General features: G+C 37.3%; 1 long non-coding RNA gene across 1 annotated transcript in view; it reads left to right on the top strand.

Moving 5' to 3' along the window:
* Positions 1-23,643, top strand: part of LOC147917650 (uncharacterized) — a 45,602-nt gene that overhangs the window by 2,948 nt on the left and 19,011 nt on the right. The window contains exon 4 of the long non-coding RNA XR_015551734.1: positions 13,703-13,824. This is a non-coding gene — a long non-coding RNA (uncharacterized LOC147917650). The remainder of the gene's footprint in view (positions 1-13,702; positions 13,825-23,643) is intronic.

Raw genomic sequence — 23,643 nt, 5'->3', positions numbered from 1 at the left:
ATTTTCTACATAGATTTAGTAGTCAAACACTCATGCTATCTGAACTAGATACTTAAACCTATAAGTCCAATCAAGGGAATAATTGTAAATTAAAAATAAATTCCTTAATGCATGTCAAACACAGTGATAAATTTAAAAGAAAAAAGAATAAATGAATACAGAAAAACCAATTGTTTAACTTCTTATTTTCTTTGCTTCTGTGATTATTTTGGTACTTTCTAATTTTCAACAAGAAAAATAACTTTGGATGATTGCTAGGTTTGAAATTATCATGATCAATTCAAAAATATTTGTTAAAAAGAGGTGAATTAAATAGATACCAGTGGGATAAATGTTTAGAAATATCCTTTTCAACAATGATTATGTTTTATAATATGTCTCCTTAGAAATAATCCCACAAACATTTGGGAAACTTAAAATCTTAAAACCATACTAAATTTCCCAGACAAGCAAAAATTAAAGGAGTTGGTCACCAAGAAACCAGTGCTACAAGAAATGTTAAAGGGACTGATTTAAGGGGAAAAGAGAAGACGACAAATAGGAAAAAATATCTATTTCCATGATAAGAACGTAATGGATACAAATGCACAAAAAAGAGGTTAGATATGATATCAAAACCATAAAAGGAGGGAGGAGGGGAGTTAAAGAGTACAGCTTTCAGACAGAGGTCAACTAAAGTGACCATCAATTCTCTATAGAAGAAGAGAGGAACAGAGAAGGACTACTAAAACACTGAGAAAAAAAAAAGTTAAAAAATGGCAGTAAGTACATACTTATCAATAGCTACTTTAACGTCAATGGACTAAATGCCCCAATTAAAAGGCATAGGGTGGCTGACTGGATGAAAAAACAAGACCCATATATATGCTGCATACAAGAGACACACTTCAGACCTAAAGACACTCACAATCTGAAAGTGAAGGGATGGAAAAAGATACTCCAAGCAAATGGCCATGAAAAGAAAGCTGGGGTAGCAGTACTCATATCAGACAAAATAGACTTTAAAACAAAAACTGTAAAAAGAGACAAAGAAGGGCATTACATAATGATCAAGGGAACAATCCAATAAGAGGATATAAAACTTTTAAATATCTACGCACCCAATGTAGGTGCACCTAAACATATAAAGCAATTATTAACAGATATAAAAACAGAAATAGACAGTAACACAATAATAGTAGGGGACTTTAACACTCCACTTACACCAACGGATAGATCATCCAAACAGAAGATCAATAAGGAAACATTGGCCTTAAACGACACACTAGAACAGATGGACCTAGTAGATATATACAGAGCATTCCATCCAAAAACCGAAGAATACACGTTCTTTTCAAATGCACATGGAACATTCTCCAGGATTGATCACATATTAGGCCACAAAACAAGTCTCCATAAATTTAAGAAGATTGAAATAATACCAAGCATCTTTTCTGACCACAACGGTATGAAACTAGAAATCAACTATAGGAAGAAAATCAGAAAAGCCACAAATACGTGGCGATTAAACAAAATGCTACTCAACAACGACTGGGTCAACGAAGAAATCAAAGAAGAAATCGAAAACTACCTGAAGACAAATGAAAATGAAAATACGACATGCCAGAATTTATGGGAAACAGCAAAAGCGGTTCAAAGAGGGAAGTGTATAGCAGTACAGGCCTATCTCAACAAAAAAGAAATGAGTCAAATAAACAATCTAACAATGCACCTAAAGGAACTGGAAAAAGAAGAACAAACAAAGCCCAAAATCAGTAGAAGAAGGGAAATAATACAAATCAGAGCAGAAATAAATGAAATAGAGACCAAAAAAACAATAGAAAAAATTAATAAAACCAAGAGCTTGTTCTTTGAAAAGATCAACAAAATTGACAAACCTTTAGCCAGACTCACCAAGAAAAAAAGTGAGAAGGCACAAATAAGTAAAATCAGAAATGAAAGAGGAGAGGTTACAACAGACACCTCAGAAATACAAAAGATTATAAGAGAATACGATGAAAAGCTATATGCCAACCAATTTGACAATCTGGAAGAAATGGATAAATTCTTAGAATCATACAACTTTCCAAAACTGGATCAAGAAGAAGTAGAGAATTTGAATAGACCAATCACCAGTAAGGAGATTGAAACAGTAATCAAAAACCTCCCCAAAAATAAAAGTCCAGGACCAGACGGCTTGCCTGGTGAATTCTACCAAACATTCAAAGAAGACTTAATACCTATCCTTCTCAAACTCTCCCAAATAATTGAGGAGGGGGAGAAGCTCCCTAACTCATTCTACGAAGCCAACATTACCGTGATACCAAAACCAGACAAGGACAACACACACAAAAAAAAACTACAGGCCAATATCACTGATGAACATCAATGCAAAAATCCTCAACAAAATACTAGCAAATCGCATACAACAATACATTAAACAGATTATACACCATGATCAAGTGAGATTTATTCCAGGGATGCAGGGATGGTTTAACATTCGCAAATCAATCAACGTGATACACCACATTAATAAAATGAAGAATAAAAATCACGTGATCATCTCAATAGATACAGAGAAAGCATTTGACAAGATACAGCATCCATTTATGATAAAAACTCTGAATAAAATGGGTATAGAAGGAAAGTACCTCAAGATAATAAAGACCATATATGAGAAACCCACAGCTAATATCATCCTCAATGGTGAAAAACTGAAAGCTATCCCTCTAAGAACAGGAACCAGACAAGGATGCCCACTCTCACCACTCCTATTTAACATAGTAGTGGAAGTCCTAGCCAGAGCAATCAGGCAAGAGAAAGAAATAAAAGGGATCCAAATTGGAAAGGAAGAAGTGAAACTGTCACTATTTGCAGATGACATGATTTTATATATAAAAAACCCTAAAGAATCCTCCAAAAAACTTTTAGAAGTAATAAACGAATATGGTAAATTTGCAGGATACAAAATCAACATACAAAAATCAGTTGCATTTCTATACACTAACAACAACGTATCAGAAAGAGAAATTAAGAATACCATCCCATTTACAATTGCAACAAAAAGAATAAAATACCTAGGAATAAACTTAACCAAAGAGGTGAAAGATCTGTACACCGAAAACTATAAAACGTTGCTGAAAGAAATTGAAGAAGACACAAAGAAATGGAAAGATATTCCGTGCTCTTGGATTGGAAGAATTAACATAGTTAAGATGTCCATACTTCCTAAAGCAATCTATAGATTCAATGCAATCCCTATCAAAGTTCCAACAACATTTTTCAGAGAAATAGAACAAAGAATCCTAAAATTTATATGCAGCAACAAAAGACTCCGAATAGGTAAAGGAATCCCGAGAAAAAAGAACAAAGCTGGAGGTATCACACTCCCTGATTTCAAAATATACTAGAAAGCTATAGTAAGCAAAACAGCACAGTACTGGCACAAAAACAGACACACAGATAAATGGAATAGAATCGAAAGCCCTGAAATAAACCCACACATCTATGGCCAGCTAATCTTTGACAAATGAGCCAAGAACATACAATGGGGAAAAGAAAGTCTCTTCAACAAATGGTGTTGGGAAAACTGGATAGCCACATGCAAAAAAATGAACGTAGACCCTTACCTTACACCATACACAAAAATTAACTCAAAATGGATTCAAGACTTGAATGTAAGACCTGAAACTATGAAACTTCTAGAAGAAAACATAGGCAGTCGACATCGGTCTTAGCAACATATTTTCAAGCACCATGTCTGACCGGCCAAGACAAACAATGGAAAAAATAAACAAATATGACTACATCAAACTAAAAAGCTTCTGCACAGCAATTGAAAACCATGAACAAAACGAAAAGACAACCTAACAATTGGGAGAAGATATTTGCAAACCATACATCTGATAAGGGCTTAATCTCCAAAATATATAAAGAACTCATGCACCTCAACAACAAAAAAACTAACAACCCAATTAAAAAATGGGCAAAAGACCTGAACAGACATTTCTCCAAAGAAGATATACACATGGCCAACAGACACATGAAAAGATGTTCAAAATCACTAACTATCAGGGAAATGCAAATCAAAACTACAATGAGATATCACCTCACGCCCGTCAGAATGGCTATAATTAACAAGACAGGAAACAACATGTGTTGGAGAGGATGTGGAGAGAAGGGAACTCTCATACACTGCTGGTGGGAGTGCAAACTGGTGCAGCCACTATGGAAAACAGTATGGAGATTCCTCAAAAAATCAAGGATAGAACTACCATATGATCCAGCTATTCCGCTGTTGGTTATTTATCCAAAGAACTTGAAAACACCAATTTGTAAAGGTACATGCACCCCTGTGTTCATTGCAGCGTTATTCACAATAGCCAAGACTTGGAAGCAACCTAAGTGCCCATCAGGGGATCAATGGATAAAGAAGCTGTGGTATATATACACAATGGAATACTACTCAGCCATAAGAAATGATGAATTCCAGGCATTTGTGACAACATGGATGGACATTGAGGGTATTATGCAAAGTGAAATATGTCAGAGGGAGAAGGTCAAATACCATATGATCTCACTCATTAAATAGTCAATAATAACAACAACAAACAAACACCTGGAGACAGAGATTGGATTGGTGGTTACCAGAGGGGAAGTGGGGAGGGAGGAGGGCGAAAGGGATAGTTAGGCACATGTGTGTGGTGATGGATTGTAATTAGTATTTGGGTGGTGAACATGATGTAATTTATGCAGAAACAGAAGTATAATGATGTACCCCTGAAATTTATGCAATATTTTAAACCAATGTTACTGCAATAAACAAAAATAAATAAATAAAAAGAAGATGCTCTATTTATACACGATGGAGTACTACTCAGCCATAAGAAACGATGAAATCCCGCCATTTGTGACAACATGGATGGACATTGAGGGTATTATGCAAAGTGAAATAAGTCAGAGCGAGAAGGTCAAATTCTGTATGATCTCACTCATTAAGTAGTAGATAATAACAATAAATAAACACAGAGACAGAGATTGGATTGGTGGTTACCAGTGGGGAAGGCATGAGGGAGCAGGGTGAAATGGATAATTAGTCATATGTGTGTGGCGATGGATTGTAATTTGTATTTAGGTGGTAAACATGAGAACATAATGTAATCCATGCAGAAATAGAAGTATAATGATGTACACCTGAGATTTATACAATGTTATAAGCCAATGTTACCGCAATAAACAACAATGACAAAAAAAAAAAGAACAAGAGAATTAAATAGATGTAAGTGGTATAAAATTTGATACATGAACTTTTAAACATAATTATGTTTTTATGTATGTCAAATTAAAAGTAGTTCCACAAAGCTTTTTGGTAACTTGAAATCTTAAAACTATACTAAGTTAATGTAAATAATGGATATTTGTTGACTACCTAGATTATTTTTTAAATGAGATAAACTTTTGAAATACTTATTTTTGAAGATGTTTCTCTACGTTAGGCATCTAATTTCTTACAATAGAGAGAAAGTAAATATATTTGGATCTGTTAATAAAGATGATATTTGTTCTATGAAAAGTCATGTGCCTCTATAAAATTATGAAATGATGTATTCATAAATTTTCTACAGAATGATGGTATGTAGCAGTCAGTTAAAAGTTGCTTAATTTCTAATTTTCTCTGTAAAAGAAAGATGTATTATGGTTCAAAATTCTAATCAAAATTTGCAAAGGAAACTAACAGGACTAACAAGGGTAAAGAAAAAAACTTATTATGCAAGGAAAGTAAGATTTTTTTTCATAAGGAAAGGTTTAAAGGATGTGTTTTTGTTAAGGGTAAAAGAGAGTTACTTTGCCCTAAACAAGAATTGTTGGTTGTTCTAGAATGAAGAAGAAGAAAACAGTAATAGAAAATCTAAATAAATATTTAAAAAAGAAAAGAAAAAGTTATAGAATGTTTTCAGGAAGGAATCTTGGAAAAGAAATGCTATCTTATGTGGTCAAAGCTGGCAAAGATTGGGTCAATTTATTTATAAAGTTTTTTTTAATTAACCTTAAGATAAATAGTGCACTGATGAAAATCTAGAATTTGGTTCTTTCTGTACTAAACCACCAAGTTTTCATAGATTAATAGTTGGCTATTAATAAGAAACAGTAAAAAAGTTTTCCTTTACCTTTCAAATATCCTGCCTAGGAAATCAAGGCATTGGTCTACAGATAACGTCCAATGCTTCACGTTGTCTTTATTCTCAATATTAAAAGAGCTAGAATTTTTACAACTATATAACTTTCCGTATTTGCCTCTGAAATCTTTTAATTGTCACTCATAAAATGGATAACTAAGTATTTTTTCACAATGATCTTATTTAGTCAAGTGTTCAAACCTTTTGATTTTTGACAACTTCCCAAAGCAAATTGTAAATGGCATTATTTTGAACTCAAACTAACATTGAGATTTCTCTGAAGGACTCTGGAAAATCTCAACGGATTTGTCCCTTCCTTGTAAAAGGGAGACACTACATTAATTAGGTATATTTGGTAAGTTAACATATGTGGGAGAAGTGTCAAATCAGAAGTGGTAATAAATCTTTGTAGGTTATATGTGTGTGGATATATTTTACTAATATAACTGTTGCAGAAATTATACAAAGTTCATGGAAATCTATCAATACACCCCTTGCCTCCTTTGCTGAGGGCCCCGTTTCAGGAGCGTTTACATGGAATATATATATCTTCTTGTTTTTTTGCCCATTGAAAGAGGTCTATTCACATACCTCTTCCGCAAATTTCATTGTCACCGATTTTCCAATCACCTTTCTTTCAAGTCCCAACCGTCAAGTCAAAACATTGGTCAGAGCTCATGAAACAGTATATAAGCCACTTCTATTCATTTCTCCTTCCAAAAAAAGTAAACAACCATGTGCACTACACAAATTTCTGCGCAGTGGGATAAATTCCCTTCACCACTATCCTACAGAGATGTCCCAGAAAGGCAGCTTCCACTTTCAGGTGGTGACATAATATTATACAGAACCATAATTAACCAGACTCACATTTTTTTTTCTTTGTCAACTGATTGAAGGGAGTTCTCCATGAGACCGTAAGTGCAGCTTGGGAGACAGAAAGCTGTGTAGCAGGTGTAAGGACTATGGGCATTTGAGCCACTTCTTCATGTAACTTACTTGTGCCTGCAAGGCATGCCATGACCCTGTCACATGTGTACCAATTTTATTTCCAGATACAGTACTTCAGTGCACTCCCAATTTTATGACTTTCTGGGTCATATAACACCCAGTTCATGATGGGAATTTCTGATCACATGGTAACTTGGTTGCCCATAGTCAAGCATTCTGTCTCTGGTAGACTCAGGTGCAGCTAAGATTTGTTTCTCAAAAGCATAGTAGACATCTGAAAATGATAGCAAGACCTTGATCCAAATTTCTAAATACCTGACCTGTGATTCACCTATTGGGGCTGCCAAACGCTCCAAACAAAAATATGCCAATGAAACTTGTAGAACCATTAGGTCTGCTGAAATATATGACCCAAGTGGAAAGGCAGCTTGTACAACAGGCTGGATCTGTTGCAGAGCCTTCTCCTGTTCTGGGTCCCACTTAAATCGAGCAGCTTTTCAGGTCACTACATAAGTAGATGAGAATCATACATCCAAGTGTGGAATATGTTTCCTCAAAAATCCAAAGAGGCCCACAAGACATTGCTCCTCTTTCTTGGTTGTAGGAAGGGCCAGTTGCAAAAACTTATCCTTTACCTTAAAAGGGATATCTGGACAATCCCCACATCACAGGACTCAGAAATTTTACTGAGGTATAAGTCCTTGATTTTAATTGGATTATTCCATATCCTTTAAACACAAATGTCTTACAAATGAGTCTAGAAAAGTTGCTATTCCTGCTCACTAGGTGCAATCAGCATAATGTCATCAATATAATGGACCAGTATGATATATTTTGGAGGGTAAAAGTGATCAAGATCCCTGAAAATCTAAAGTGTGACATAGAGCTGGAAAGTTAATATAACTCTGAAGTAGGACCATAAAGGTATACTGTTGGCCTTACCAGCTGAAAAAAAAATGTTTCTGGTGGGGATTAAGTTAAGTATGGAGAAAAAGTCATTTTCCAGATGAATAGCTATAATCATGGTACAAGGGGATGTGTGAATTTACTCAAGCAATAAAACCACATCTGGTATAGCAGCTGCAGTTGGAGTCACCACTTGGCTAAGCTTATGATAATCGACTGTCATTCTCCAAGATCCACCTGTCTTCCACACAGGTGAAAGAGAAAAGTTGAATGGGGGTTGGTGGGAATCAATACCCCTGCATCTTTTCAAATACTTGATGTTGGCACAAATCTCTGCAATCTCTCTAGGAATGGGGTATTTCTTTTGATTTACTATTTTCCTTGGTATATATCATTTTAATGGCTTCCATTTGGCCTTTCCCACCGTGATAACCCTCATCTTGCAGGTCAGAAAACTGATGTGGATATTCTGTTACCCGCTGAGTATGTCTATTTCAATTATGCATTCTAGAATTGGGGAAATAACCAGGGGCTTGGTCTAAGGAACCACTGGACCTACTGTGAGATGGAACTGAGCTAAAATTCCATTTATTATCTGACTCTCAAAAGTCCCTACTCTGACCAGAAGGGCACAGTGAGGTTTTGGTTTCCTAGGAACCAAGTAAGTTCAGAGCCAGTGTAGTATTCCAGAATTGTCTGATTATTTCCTTTTCCTCAATACACAGTTACCCTAGTAAAAGGCAGTAAGTCCCTTTGGGGAAGGCTGGGAGAAAAATAAACAGTATATATTTTGTGTAGTGGGTAGTATACTGGTATCCTTCATCCAGGGGATCTGGTCACTTCTGCATTCAGGGGTTCTGGGTCTACAAACCAGCTCATGCCTGTGAATTGATTGAGAGGCTGAGACTGTCTGTTTCTATGATTCAAGATAGACTTTTGTTCATTTGTCCTAGAACCTTTCTGTTGATACTGATCAAGTAAGAATTTAGTAGGTTTTATATTTGTTTTACTTTTAGGAAAATCATGACTGACTAGCCAATGCCATAGGTCTGTGTCAGTCGGACTATTCTGACTGCTGCTTTGACTCTGAAGTCCATTACAGTAACCAAAACACCTTGCCCTTAGTGATTAAGTGAACCCAGTTGGCACCTGAGACTCTGGGATCCAATTATGTTTAGATTCTCCAATTGAGTTGCTGTGGTTTCAATTATAAGGTTTGGCCTGCAGAGAACAGCAATCAAAGTTCTTCAAGGATGCCTGGGTTCTAATTCCAAATTATTTTGTCAAAGTATTGGTGAACCTGTGTCTTTTAGACATTCTCAGTGTGGTTGAATAGGTCTTTAATGACAAATCTACTCTAACATTACAATCTCCCTAAGATTTTGAATTCCACCCTCTGCATTAAACCAAGGGAGATCCAGTATGTCCATATCACTATGATGGCCATCCTTTGATTCATGTTTCAGCTAACCAACCCAACAAACTGTTAGAGCACTTTCTAACTCCCCCTGCTGTACCTTAAATGCAGAATATCTGCTTAGTGCCCCATATCAAAAATTTTGGCCTGTTCCAACTTTATATTCCTTCCATCATTATACAACACCCTTAATATCCATCTCTACACATATTCCCAGATTTCTGGTTGTATAATTTAGAGAACTCAAGTCTTTCTTTAGGAGTGTAGTGCACCTCCTCATGGGTCTTCCGCTTGTACCTCACCTCTAGGGGCCTGATAGGCCTTGAGTCTAGTCAGCGGTGGTAACTGTCTCAGGGGAGTCCATTGCCATTTCCTCAAGCAATGCAGAGTTAACACCCTGAGACAGAGGTATAAAGGCTGATAACACTGTGGATTAGGAGGCTGCTACCCCTTGGTGGAGATGCCACTTCCACTGAGGTTGGGGAGAACAGTTACACTTGCAAAGAAGACTCATCCAAAATTAGGAGTTCAATGTCCCCTGTTTCATCAATGTCTTTCCACATATCCACATCCCACATTAAAGTATCCCATTCTTTCTAATCAATGCCCTCACTTTAACAGTAGACACCCTAGGAGACTCAAAGTCAAATTGCATTGAAATTCAGCTCATAGCAATTGGATTTTTAGTAATTCCCATTTTGACAGGACATAAGACATATATTTATATGTATATATTTCTCATAGATACAAAGAACAGATTGCTGATTGGTGGTTGCCAGAGGTGGGGGAAGGAGGTGGGAGAAATGGTGAACTGTTTTTTTGTTGTTTTGTTTTAGTTTAAATAAATTGAATTTTTAAAACTCAGAAAAAGCTCAAAAAAAATTCTATATGTGCTAGAGAATAAAAGATGGATAAAATAAGGAGAAGTAAGAAAGGGCTTGGGGCGTTGATGTCTGATCTGGAGTCCAATCCTAACATTGCTGGGTATGGTTTAACTCAGTATCTCTTAACCCCAGGTTTCTGATCTGTTAAATGAAAATAATCTTCACAAGGTCTAAAATAAATGATGCATATAAGTCTGCTCTCTCTTTCTACACAGGTCTCCACAACTCTGCTGCCTAGTTCACTCCCGTAGACCTATAAGGTTTAATTTTAAATGCCCCTTCCTCAGGAAAGTTTTCTTTGACCCTCCAAGACAAGGCTAGACCCATCTGTTATACACCCCAATAGCACCATGAACTTGCCCTTTTTTGCACTTACTACACTGGTAATAAAATATAGTTGCGTATTTATAACTGTTTAATGCCTATCACCCCCACTCAAACTTATGAAGGCAGGGACCATGCCACCTTGGTCATCACCGTATCCCCAGCTTCAGGCACATGGTTGCGATTCAATAAATATGTTTGTAATGAAGTTGAATAGTTGAATGTGCTGGGGAACACATACCTGGCACAAAACAGGCCTTTAGTAAATGAAGCTTGTAATCATTACATTGTTTACTGCCAGTGGTACAAAAATATTTTCCGTAATGAAAATCACTGTCAGTAATAGTAAAGATTAACCACAACTTGGATTTATGATGATCGCTCCCAAGTTCTCTTGCAGTTTCCAGCTTTTCTGGCTTCATCACCTTCTCAGAGCAAACACTACCTGAATGTCCACCATTTTTACTGTATTGTCCTGTTTATCTTCATTGCCTAATATTACTCTGCTAAGTAGATCCTGAGGTTCCTCAATGCAGTACCTGCCCTGTTTCTTCTAAATGCCTGACTTACTAAACTTGTGAGATGGAGTTTGAATGACCCAAACTCATCATCAATTACAAATTATTATAACCTTGCACTGGCCCAGTTTCCAAAATACTCATATTCCTCCTTTCATTTAACCTTCACATTATACTCATTTTGTTGATTAAAAAACTGAGATTCATTAATGAAAGTGGAGTACCAAAGTCCCACTGCAAACGATTTAAATTGGGGATCTCACACTAACTGCCCTTAGGGACTAGACAGGAATACAGTGTGCTGTTGGTGGGGGGAGGTGTGGGGAACTAGAGGATCCACATAGAAAGAGGAGCAAAAAGAAAAACACAAAGTATCGTAAATGGATTTACTTAGCTCCTTGATTCTTGTAAGTGGTTGATTACGAATACCCAATCCAGATATTTTGTGTAACTCTAAAAACAATTCTCACCAAGGATTAGTGCTCAGTTTACTACTGGAAATAGAATCATCAGTTTCCTTTAATCTAACAAGATTAGAGAGTCAATTCCAGGAACCCCAGATATAATTCAGAAAACACATCCTTAAAATTCTTTTCAACTAGAACCTCTCTCAGTTCCAAAATCTTTATAAGTCAGGATTCTTCAAAAAAACTGAACAAATAGGATGGATAGATGATAGATAGATAGTTAGGAAAAAAGAGGAGATTTCTTAGAGGAATCGGCTCAAGCATTTTTGGAGGCCAAGGAGTCCCACAAACCTAACTTCTGCAAGCTGGAGAAGCAGGAAAGCCTATGGAATAATTCAGTCTAAGTGTGAAAGCCTGAGAACCAGGGAGTCTATGGTGTAGCTTCTAGGCCAAGGCCAAAGGCCCGAGAACTTGGGGTCCACTGGTGTAAGTTGCATGTCCCCAGAACCAAGAACCAGAAGCTCTGATGTTAAAGGGCAAGAAAATCTGGACACCCCAGCTCAAGAACAGGAGAAGGAGTAAGCCCTTCCTCCACCTATTTGTTCTCTTCTGGCCATCAATGGATTGTATGCTGCCTGCCCACGTTGATAAAGGCAGATCTTTTACTCAGTCTACTGAATCAAAGCTTCCACATAGGGGGGTGGGAGGAGGGCAAAAGGGGTGATTAGGTACACGTGTGTGGTGATGGATTGTAATTAGTTTTTGGGGGGTGAATATGATGTAATCTACATAGAAATCAAAATATAACGAGGTACACATGAAATTTATATAATTATATAAACCAAGGTTACCACAGTTAAAAAAAAATAAAAGCTTCCACAAACACCCTGCCAGACAGACACACCCAAAATAACGTTTTACCACTCTCTGGACTTCCATTAGCCAAGTCGAGTTGAAAAATAAAATGAACCATCGCATGCCCATCTTTTTTCAACTTGGCACCTGTATGTGTCATTTTAAACCATCCTAAATCTACAAATAAAGAAAATATTGAGGTCATAATTCTATCTAGCATTAATATCCTGATTACAATCAAAAACATGCTAACTCCTTCCCCAGAAGAGGAGATAAAGTCCTTGAATGATATTTACTCTTCTCCTAAATATCCCATAGCATATAGTATGATATAAAATTCACAGTACTTAAATACTGTGATATAGAGTCAATGCATCTCATGTGCACGATAAGGGAGTAAGAGAGAATAGAAAAAATATATTTGCTTAATATATGTATATATACACACATATGCATATCAAAGTATGGAGGAATACTCAAGACAGATGCAATCCTTGTTTCTGTAACTGGTCATAAGTTTGTAGCTGGATTTATAACTACCTTCTGCTGTTACTCATTCTGTATTACCTTTGCTTCAGCAAGAACTTCAGCTGGTCCTGATTCTTTACTGGTGGTGTGACCCAAACCTTCATTCCTGAAGCATCTGAGCCATTTCTAGTCCTGCTTGAAATGGGTTGTTGTAGTTTTCCATTGATTTTAATCACAGGGAATTGTAATACTGAGACACTCTGAGGAATCTTCTGTGTTCCAAACACACTCTTTTTTACCTACATTATGGAGTAGCAGTCCAACTTCACTTTAATAGTGACAAAGATTTTTTGCTTAACCAAACTTTAATCAGGATACTGAACCACCCCCTAAGCCCATCTATGCACTTCCTTGTAAAATCCTTAGCAAGAACCCTTCTAAGTCAGTTTAGCAAGAGACTTTTATCTTACATAGCTTATCACCCTTAATATCTAATCAGATTTTTCATCTTCAACATGCACCAAGCAATGGCTGATTAGTCTGGCCTACCCGCAGCAAGAGTCCTCCTGTTAGGTCTGTTTAGACAGAATCCCCCTTACTCTTGATGTTTCCTCTTAATAACTTTTCATCTACTAAACCCATATAATCTACTAACTAAATATACAGGACCCTTGGCTGTAAGTTCACACTTGCCTATGCTGTATTCAGAATTGAGCCTGTTCTGTATTGAGGTCTCTTTTACCCTATTACAATAGTCCTGAATAAAATCTGTTTTTACCTATTTAACTACTGTCTGGCTATTATTTTTCTTTGGCAGTTATGGTGCCACTACTTGGATGAGATAAAATTCCTTACTCAACTCTTGTACACCTGGGACCCAAAATATGCACCTTTGAAGCTTCTGTCTTCACTCCTGACTGACTGATTAGGGATCTATTGGTGAGTCCAACTCCTAAACCATTTTTCCAGAAATGTTCTTCAAAACTGGTAGGGACAGATTTTGATTCTTAAGATTATGAGTATACTCTTGAACCTAGGTTAAGGTCTCAGACAAACAGAGGTTGGGTTAGAGTCCTAGGTTCACAGATGCAAAAATGTTGTATGCCACGTAAATAAATAATTTTCCTTATCAAATGAATTCTCATCAGAACTATAGCCAACACCATTTTAAGTCATTTGTCGTTCACAGACTGTGATTGTTTGACTTTGATATTTCTCTCAAAGCGTTTACAAACAGCTACGGTAAAGAATGCTCCATAATGGCATCATGGGAATAACTTTGAGACCACGCCTCTAGGCTGAGTAAGAATTTGCAAAAGAAATGAAGAAACTGTTGGATTTGTAAAACTGCTAACCCAAGATCTGTCAGAACAAGAATTAATTACATGGGCCTGAAAGAATTGATAAGAACCATTGTGAACTTTTAATGAATTTGTTTGAAACATTGCTGGTTTTTAATGTTTGTCTTCAAGATTAAAGGAAATCTTGTTCTCTTAAGCTATGTGTAGCTGACAGCATTTCGCTAAAGTATAGCTTTGTGAACAAAAATGCCACAATTACTTTTTCTTCCTACTTGATCTTTCAGAATTTGGAAACTCTTATTACATATATGTATTTTTATGTAAATATAATTATTTACATAAGTTCAATAAGAATCTGTTCTCCTTGTAACAGGACACAATTGGAAACATTGATTTTATTATCCAAGGCTTTGACTAGACTGTCTTTTTGAGAATGATGTGCATAAAATCAGATGTGACCAGACAGCTTTAAGAAATATAGGTTGACTATAAGAAGCCAATGTTTATAACCACTCCTATGGAAAAACCAGCCTGTATCTGTCTTTAGGGTCTCCCACCTTACAAGTCAGAAAGGAAAATCACCATCTGGCATGCCCAGGAATTTCAGGATATTTTCAGGATCTCTGGAAGAGAGGGATTCACCCAAATCTTTAGGTTTTGAAGGGAAATTTTGGTGGCAAGTTCTTTGTTTGGCCTCCTGAGAGGCTTTGAAAATTCTAATCCAAGATTTCTTATGAATAGTTCCAGCAAAGCAAACTCAAGAGACCTGTATGGTCAGTCATCATTCCTACTGTGCTTATGTAAATAATCAGACGAAGTTTAATAAAACTAGATTTATCTTGAAAACAAATTAGTCTTACTTTGATTATCTCTGATTGAATGGTAGTGAGTGTAGAGAGAAAAAATATTTCTATTTCAATGGAAAACTGTAATGTACCTGATGGAATAAATAAAAAGCAATAAGGAAAGTTATTACATTGAGGTGTATGAGGAAGCCATTTTGGTTTAAAACTGACTTTCCCTGACCTTGTTTTTCTAGAATGACCTGAAGTGGCCTATCAAGCATGTGTTGTACATCTGCTTTAAACATTTACAGTATCCCACAGCAAAGAATGCTGCCTTTAAAGATAGGGATGAATGCCTCCCTCCCATATCAGCATTTCTTTGAAGATAAGCATTTGTTCCCAGAAACCAGGGTCAGATTGACCTGCTGTACACAGCAAAACATCTTGTGACTGTAGTTTAAAGAAAAAAAAAAGTATTTCTATCATATTTTATGTATGTTCCTTGTTCCGATATATGTATATTGGAACATACAATGATGTGTGTTCCATATAACCATGCTGTACACCTCACTTCTCTGGAGTGCTTCTTTCCCTGGTAGAGGTTGCCTTTCGAAGTTATAGGTTCTCAGAATTGGCTCATGTATTAAACTTACCTCAATTTTGATCTACAGATTGATTATTGGTTATTTGCATCAACATAACCTTTTGGATTTCACATTGTAAATTTTGCCAGTGCATGCCAAGGCATGTATTTTTCTACTTTCCTTCAATATCTGGCTATACTCTCCAAACTAATATTTCTATTTTTTCTCTCTTCTGGCTAGAAATCACTGAGAACTAAAACTGCCCTTTTCATGAAGCCCTGCAAGCAGAGGCTGGATGACATGATAGAAACACAAAGAAAATCAGCACAACAGATTATATATGGGCAAACTTTGTGTCTGCTGCTAAGTATGCCACTCAGAAAGTTCACTGGAAAACCCAATGCCATCACCACAGACATTCAAATTGCAAACCAGAAAATTCAATACATTGTCACTGCTGTCCACACCCACTATCTAAAAATGCCTCAAACCCCAAATCAAGAAATTTTCTAAACAGGTTTCCTAGCACCATAAAGCATACCCTATACTACCAATTCTCAACATATTATTCAAAAGGTCCTTAATGAACAAAATTTGACCTAATAAGAAATGGACTTACATTGTTCTAAGGAAAGAAGAATGTCTCTTCTCTCCTTAAAACAATAGGACAAACAGACAAAGATTTTTTGTTTGACCAAGTTTTAATCAGGCTCCTGAATATTCTCCTAGGCCCATCTGCACACTTCCTTGTAAAATCCTCAACAAGATTCCTGCTAACTCGGTATAGCAAAAGTCCCTCATCCTCCGTATTTGATCACCCTCAATATCTCCTCAGGTTTCCATTTCTCCACCATCCACCAGGGATGTCTGGCCTGTCTTCAGCAGGAATTCTGTTAGGTCACTTCAACCCAAATTCCCTTATACTTCATGTTTCCTCCTATAATTTTGCATCCACTGAACCACCTCAGGCTTCTTGGCTATAAATTTCTATTTGTCCATTCAGAATTGACTTCAGTTTAATACTGAGGACTCTTTTTCCCTATTACAATAGTGCAGAAGAAATCTGTTTTTACCACTTTAACTAATGTCCAGTTGTGGCTATCTCTGACAGTAGTAAGAATCAGTCACCCTAGTCAGCACCCAGACTCCCTTCCTTGCAAGTTTATTCAGATGTTTGAGATGCACAATGTAGCCAAGTAGCAGTCTTAACTTCCGTTTAGGGGAATTATCATTTTATCTCCTGTTGGAAGCATTATTTACTTCAACAGAGCTTAAAGTCTTAGGAACAGGAAGCAAGAATATTGTTACTATGTCACTGAGGGTAAAAGTATATAATGCCCCTCCCGTTTCCTCCCTTTGATTCCTGGACTCTGAATCCTGGCTATAAGAGAAACAGTACCATATATTAGATGTAGATTCAGAGCATATATAGACTCTTGAAGAACCTTGCAACAACCCTGCAACATATTGCTGCCTTACTGGCTCTATAACAATGTCTTCTAAAGGCCTTTCTACCATTCTATCAAGCCAGCTACTTCAGGATGGTTGGGAACATGGTGTGACCAGAATTCCATAAGCATGGGTCCATTGCTACACCTTTTTCCCAGTGAAGTAAAGTTCTTAATCCCAAGCAGTACTGAGTGGAACACCATGAGAATGGATAAGGCATTCTAAAACTCCATGAATGGTATTTTGGGCAGAAGCACTGCATCAGATAAGGCAAATCCATATTCAGAGTATGTGCGTATGCCAGTAAGGACAAAGTTCTGACTCTTTTCTGGTGGAAGTAGTCCATTTAATGAACTTATCACTAGGTAGCTTGCTGAACAACTCAGGGAATGGTGCCATAACAGATACTTAGTGTTACTGCTGGCTGCTGGCAGATTGGTACCTCAGCCTTGGTGAAGTAAAGTATGTGTTTCTGAGCCCATATATAACCTCCATCCTTGCCACCATGGCCACCTTGTTCATGTGTCCATTGTCAATGACAGGGATGGCTGGGGAAAGAAGCTGACTGGTATCCATAAAATGTGTCATCCTATCCACTTGATTATTGAAATCATCATCTGCTGAGGTCACCCTTCAGTGAGCATTTACATGGAACACAAATATCTCCATATTTTTGAATAAGAGAGGTCTATCCACATGCCTCTTCCCCAAATTGCATTGGCACCAATTTTTCAATCGTGTTACTTTCAAGTCCCTGACCATATAGCCTGACCATTGGACATAGCCCAGAAATCAGTATATAATACCATGTCTGGCCTTTTCTATTTCCAGGAAATATGAGCAACTGGGTGCACTGCATGAAGTTCTCCTCACTGGGAGGAATTCCCTTCACCACTGCACTCTGGGGATATCCCAGAGAGAGGGTATAGTGCTGCAAATGTCCACTTTTGGATGGTACTTGCATATTGTGCAGAACCGTCTTTAAATCAGGCCCATGTTTTTTCTTCATCTGTCAACTGATCTTAGGGAACTACTCAGGAGGTCTTAGGTGTGGGCTAGGAGAGAGAAAGCAGAGAGGCAGGAGTTAGAGACCTAGGCATTTGTGACACTTCTTCAGGTAACTTACTCGTGCCTTCATAGCCTGCTCAGGCCCAATCATGTATTTACCACTTCCTGTTCATGATGGAGTATTACTGTGCATGCCTATCTTTGTGCATGATAGGTCAGATGGCATCCAGCTCATGATGAGCAGCTCAGGTCACACAGTTACTTGGTGGCCAATGGTCAAGCATTCGGTTTCTTCTGAGGCCCAGCACCAGGCTAAGATTTGTTCCAAAATGAGAGAAGTTATATGTGAATGATAGTATGAACTTACCTCAAAATCCTAAATGCCTGCACTGTGATTCTCTACAGGGGCTGCCAAGGCTCTAAACAGCATCTGTATCTGCTAATGAAACTTCAAGAACCTTTGGATTTGCTGGAATACATGGCCCAAGTGGCAAAGCACCAGCAGGTCTACAGTTTAGACCTGTTGCAGAGCCTTCTATACTTCTGGGCCCTACTCAAAACTGGCAGCTTTTCAGGTTAATGGATAAATGAGAAATGTGTTGCCTCCCAAATCCAAAAAGGTCCACTAGATGGTGTGTCTCTTTCTTGGTTGTAAGAGGGCCCAGATATTAAACTCATCCCCACTTTAAATGGGGTATCTGGACAATCTCCACACCACTGGACTCCTAGAAATTTCATAGAAGTATAAGGTGTCTGAATTTTGTTCAGATTTTTTCCATATCCCTGACACACAAATGCCTTACCAATAAGTGTAGCGAAGTTGCAATTCTTGTTCATTAGGTTCTATCAGCATAATTTCATTAATGTAGTGGACTAATGTAATATCTTTGGGAAGGAAATGATGATAAAAATCCCTGAAAAACAGAAAAGATACATAGAACTAAAGAGATCATATACCATTGTGTTAGTAGCGAAGGCGTATCAGATGCTGTACACGCTGAAGAAAAAAGCTTCTGGTGGGCCTTATGGACATGTGTGGCAAAAAAAGTCATTTTCCAGATCAATAGCTGCATAACGGGTAGCAAGGAGTGTGTGAGTTTGCTCACACAATAAAACTACATCTGGTAGCAGCTGCAGTTGAAGTTAGCATTTGGTTAAGCTTGCAGTAATCCACTGTTTTTCTTTACGATCCATCTGTTTTATACACAGGCAAAATAGAAGACTTGAAAGGAGAATGGCAAGAATCACCACTCCAGCTTCTTTTAAATCCTTGATGGTAGCACAGATCACAATCCTGCCAGGAATGTGATATTGTTTTTGATCTATTTTCCCAGGTATAGGCAGTCCTAATAACTTCCATTTAGCCTCTCCCACCATAATAGTCCTCACTCCACAGGTCAGGGAACCCATGTGAGGATTTTGTCAGCTAGTAAGTATTTCTATTCCAACTATACATTATAGAACTGGGGAAATACCCACAGCGGGGTTTCAGAGACCCACTAAACCCACTGTGAGATGGAACTGTGCTAAAATGCCATTGATATTCTAACCCCTATAAGTCTCTAATCTGACTGGAGGGCTACAGTGATGTTTTTGCTCTCCTAAAATCAATATCATCTCAGAGCCAGTGTCCAGTAGTCTCTGAGTGGTCTGATTATTTCCCTTCCCCCATTGCACAATTACTCTGTTAAAAGGCAGTGGCTACCCTTGAGGAAGGCTGGGAGAAAGATGAACCGTATAAATTTTTGGTAGTGTGCCATGTCCTTCCTCAAGGGGACCCGGTCTTCTTCTTATTCAAAAGATTCTGGGTCTGTATACCAGTTCAAGTCAGGGAATTGACTGAGGGGCTGTGACACACTATTTTTATAGTTCAAGTTAGACTTTTGTAGCTTGACCTAGTACTTTTCTGCTTATACAGTTCAAGTGAAAATTTAGTACACTTCCTATCCTTGTTTTAGGAACACCATGATTAACTAGCCAATGCCATAGGTCTGTGTGAGTTAGACAATTGTGAATGCTGCTTTGATTCTACCGTCCATTAGAGTAACTACTCCAATCTTGCCGTTAGTAGTTGAGTGGAGCACTTGGCCCAAATCCTCTCTAGGATCAATTACTCACACTGCATTTAGATTTTTCAATTGAGTGGCTATGATTTTCACTGTAAGGCCTGGCCTACAAAGAAGAACAATCATGGAGCACTTCAAGGATGCTGATGTTCCACTCACAAATATATTTCTCACAGTACTGGTGAAAGGTATGTCTTCTGGATCCTCTCAGTGTAGGTGAATAGGTCTCAATGACAAATCCACACTAACATTCCAACATCTCTAAACTTTTGAATCCCTACTTCTACATTAAACCAAGGAAGATTGGGCATTTTCATTTCCTTCATGGGGCCATCTTTTGATCCATGTTTCACCCAACCACCTAAACAAACTGTTAGAGCCCTTTCTAAGGACTCAAGTTGCAGCATTAAATGCAGAATCTCTGCCTAGTGGGCCAATATCAATAAATTTGGACTGATCCAACTTTATGTTTCTTGCAACATTATCCCACATTCTTAATAACTATTCCCACACTATTTTCCAGATTTCTGCTTGTATAAATTAGAAAATTCAAGTAGTTCTTTTGTGTGTAGTGCACCTTTTCATGGGTCACATTTTATACCTCGTCTTTAGGGACCCACTGGCACTTGAGTCTAGTCATAGGTGCCAACTGACTCAGGGGAGACCACTACCATTTTCTCATGCAACGCAGGCTAATCCCTCAGATTGAGGTTGAAAGGCTGATATTACTGTGGATAGGGAGTCTGTTACGACCTGGTGTGAGAATACCATTGCTACTGAGTTTGGGGAGGCCACTTTAACTGGAGGTTGGGAGACCAATTCAGTTGGCAAACAAGACTCATCAGATGTTAGAGTCTTGTTGTCCGCAGCTTGATCAAGATATTTTCACACATCCCTATCCCAATTCAAAGGATCTCACTCTTTTGCAATCAATGAACACATTTTATCAGTGAACACCCTTCCAGCTTGGGAGTTAAACTTGCTTTGAAATCCATCCATTTCAGTTCAATTATATCAATATCAGCCATGACATGATACAAGGCTCTACTTCAGGGCACACCTAGACACTCTAAAGTCTTCATGAAACCTTTGTACCAAGAATTTGAATTCCTGAGCTCATCCTTTTCTTTTACCATTTTTCTCAGCAACATTAGGAAGAGCCAACCAATATTATTATATTCTTTAGTTTTCAAAAACTGTTCAAAAGCATCATACATAGTTACTTAGCTCCTTTCTTCTTATAAGTGGTTTATTAGTATAATCCAATGTTTATCTCTATAAACAGCTCACATCATTGTCTACCAGTACTCAGTTTATACTGTAAATAGATTCGTGATCATCTTTAAGACTAATAAGATTGGAGCGCAAATTCAAGGAATAACAGAACCAATCCAGAAAACCTATCATTAAAATTACGTTCCTTGATCCTGAATAAATAAAGCCATCTTGAGTAAGAAGAACAAAGCTGGAGGCATCACACTTCCTGATTTCAAACTATATTACAGAGGCATAATAGTCAAAAAAGTAAGGTATTGATATAAAAAAAGACACATAGGTGAGTGAAACAGAATAGAGATCCCAGAAATAAATCAACACATATACGGTCAATTAATTTATGACAAAAGAACCAAGAACAAGCAATGAGGAAAGGCCACGCTCTTCAATAAATGGTGTTGGGCACACTGGACAGCCACATGCAAAAGAATGAAACTAGACCACTATCTTACACCATGCATAAAAATTAAGAGAAAATTGATTAAAGGTTTGACTATAAAACCTGAAGCAATAAAACTCTTAGAATAAAACATGTGCAGTTTTCTGCATTAGTCTTGGTGATGATTTTTTGGATCTGACATCAAAAGCAAAGGCAACAAAAACAAAAATAAACAAATAGGACTACATCAAACTAAAAAGCTTCTGCACAGCAAAAGAAATCATCAACAAAATGAATTGTCAACCTAAGGAATGGGAGAAAATATTTGCAAACTATATATCTGATAAGGGGTTAATATGCAAAATATATAAAGAACCCATACAACTCAATAACAAAAAAACAAACGATCCAATTAAAAAACAGGTAGAGGATCTGAATAGACATTTTTTTCAAAGAAGACATATAGGTAGCCAAAAAGTACATGAAAAGATGCTCAGCATCACTAATCACCAGGGAAATGTGAATCAATACCACAAAGAAATATCACCTCACACCTGTTAGAATGCCTGTTATCAAAAAGATGAGAAATAACAAATGTGGGTGAGGATTTGGAGAAAAGGGAACCCTTGTGCACTGTTGGTGGGAGTTGGAGCATTGCTATGGAAAATATGGAGGTTCTTCAAAACATCAAAAATAGAGCTACCATGTAATTTAGCAATTCCACTTCTGGGTATTTATCTGAAGAAAACAAAAACACTAATTCAAAAAGATACATGCACCCTCATGTTCATTGCAGCATTATTTACAATAGTCAAGATGTGAAAACAACCTAAGCATCCATCAACAGATAAATGGACAAAGAAGACATGGTATACATATACAAGAGTATGTTATTCAGCTATATAAAGAAGGAAATCTTGCCATTTACAACAGGGATGTACCTTGAGGGCCCTATGCTGAGTAAAATAAGTCAGACAGAGAAAGACAAATACCATATGATCTCACTTATCTGTGGAATCTTAAAAAAAGAAGCCTAGCTAATAGATACAGAGAACAGATTGGTAGTTGCCAGAGGTGGGGAGTGGGGGGGGGTGAAATTAGTGAAGGTGGTCAAAAGGTACAAACTTTCAGTTATAAAATAAATAAGTCATGGAGATGTAATGTGTAGCATGGCAATATAGTTAATGCTGTATTGTATATTTGTAAGTAGCTATGAGAGTAGATCTTAAAAGTTCTCATCACAAGAAAAAAATTTAACTATGTATGACGACAGATATTAACTAGACTTATTGTAGTGATCTTTTCACAATATATACCAATATTGAATCATTATTCTGTACACCTAAAACTAACATAATGTGATATGTCAATTATACCAAAATAAAAAACATTGTAACTATGTATGGTGACAGATATTAACTAGGCATTGTGGTGATCATTTTGCAATATATATGAATATAAAATTATTATTTTGTACACCTGAAATTAATATAATGTCCTATGACATTTATACTTAATTTAAGAAATTCTGGGGGCCGGCCCGGTGGCACAAGCGGTTAAGGGTGCAAGCGATTAAGTGCGCACGCTCTGCTGCAGCGGCTAGGGGTTTGCTGGTTTGGATCGTGGGCACGCACCGACACACCACTTGTTAAGCCATGCTGTGGCAGCGTCCCATGTAAAGTAGAGGAAGATGGGCACCGATGTTAGCCAAGGGCCAGTCTTCCTCAGCAAAAAAGAGGAGGATTGGCATTGGACGTTAGCTCAGGGCTTCTCACAAAAAAAAAAAAATTCTGTTCCTCAAGAACCACTCTTGGTACCAAAATCTATAAAGTTAGCATTCCTCAGAAAACAGAATTAATGGGATATAGAGAGACAGATGATGATGATGATGATGATGATGATGATGATGAT

Source organism: Ceratotherium simum, chromosome 3, assembly GCF_057802395.1.
Source record: "Ceratotherium simum simum isolate JZ-2026a chromosome 3, ASM5780239v1, whole genome shotgun sequence".
Classification (NCBI taxonomy): Eukaryota; Metazoa; Chordata; class Mammalia; order Perissodactyla; family Rhinocerotidae; genus Ceratotherium; species Ceratotherium simum.
This window is presented reverse-complemented; position numbering and strand designations above follow the sequence as displayed.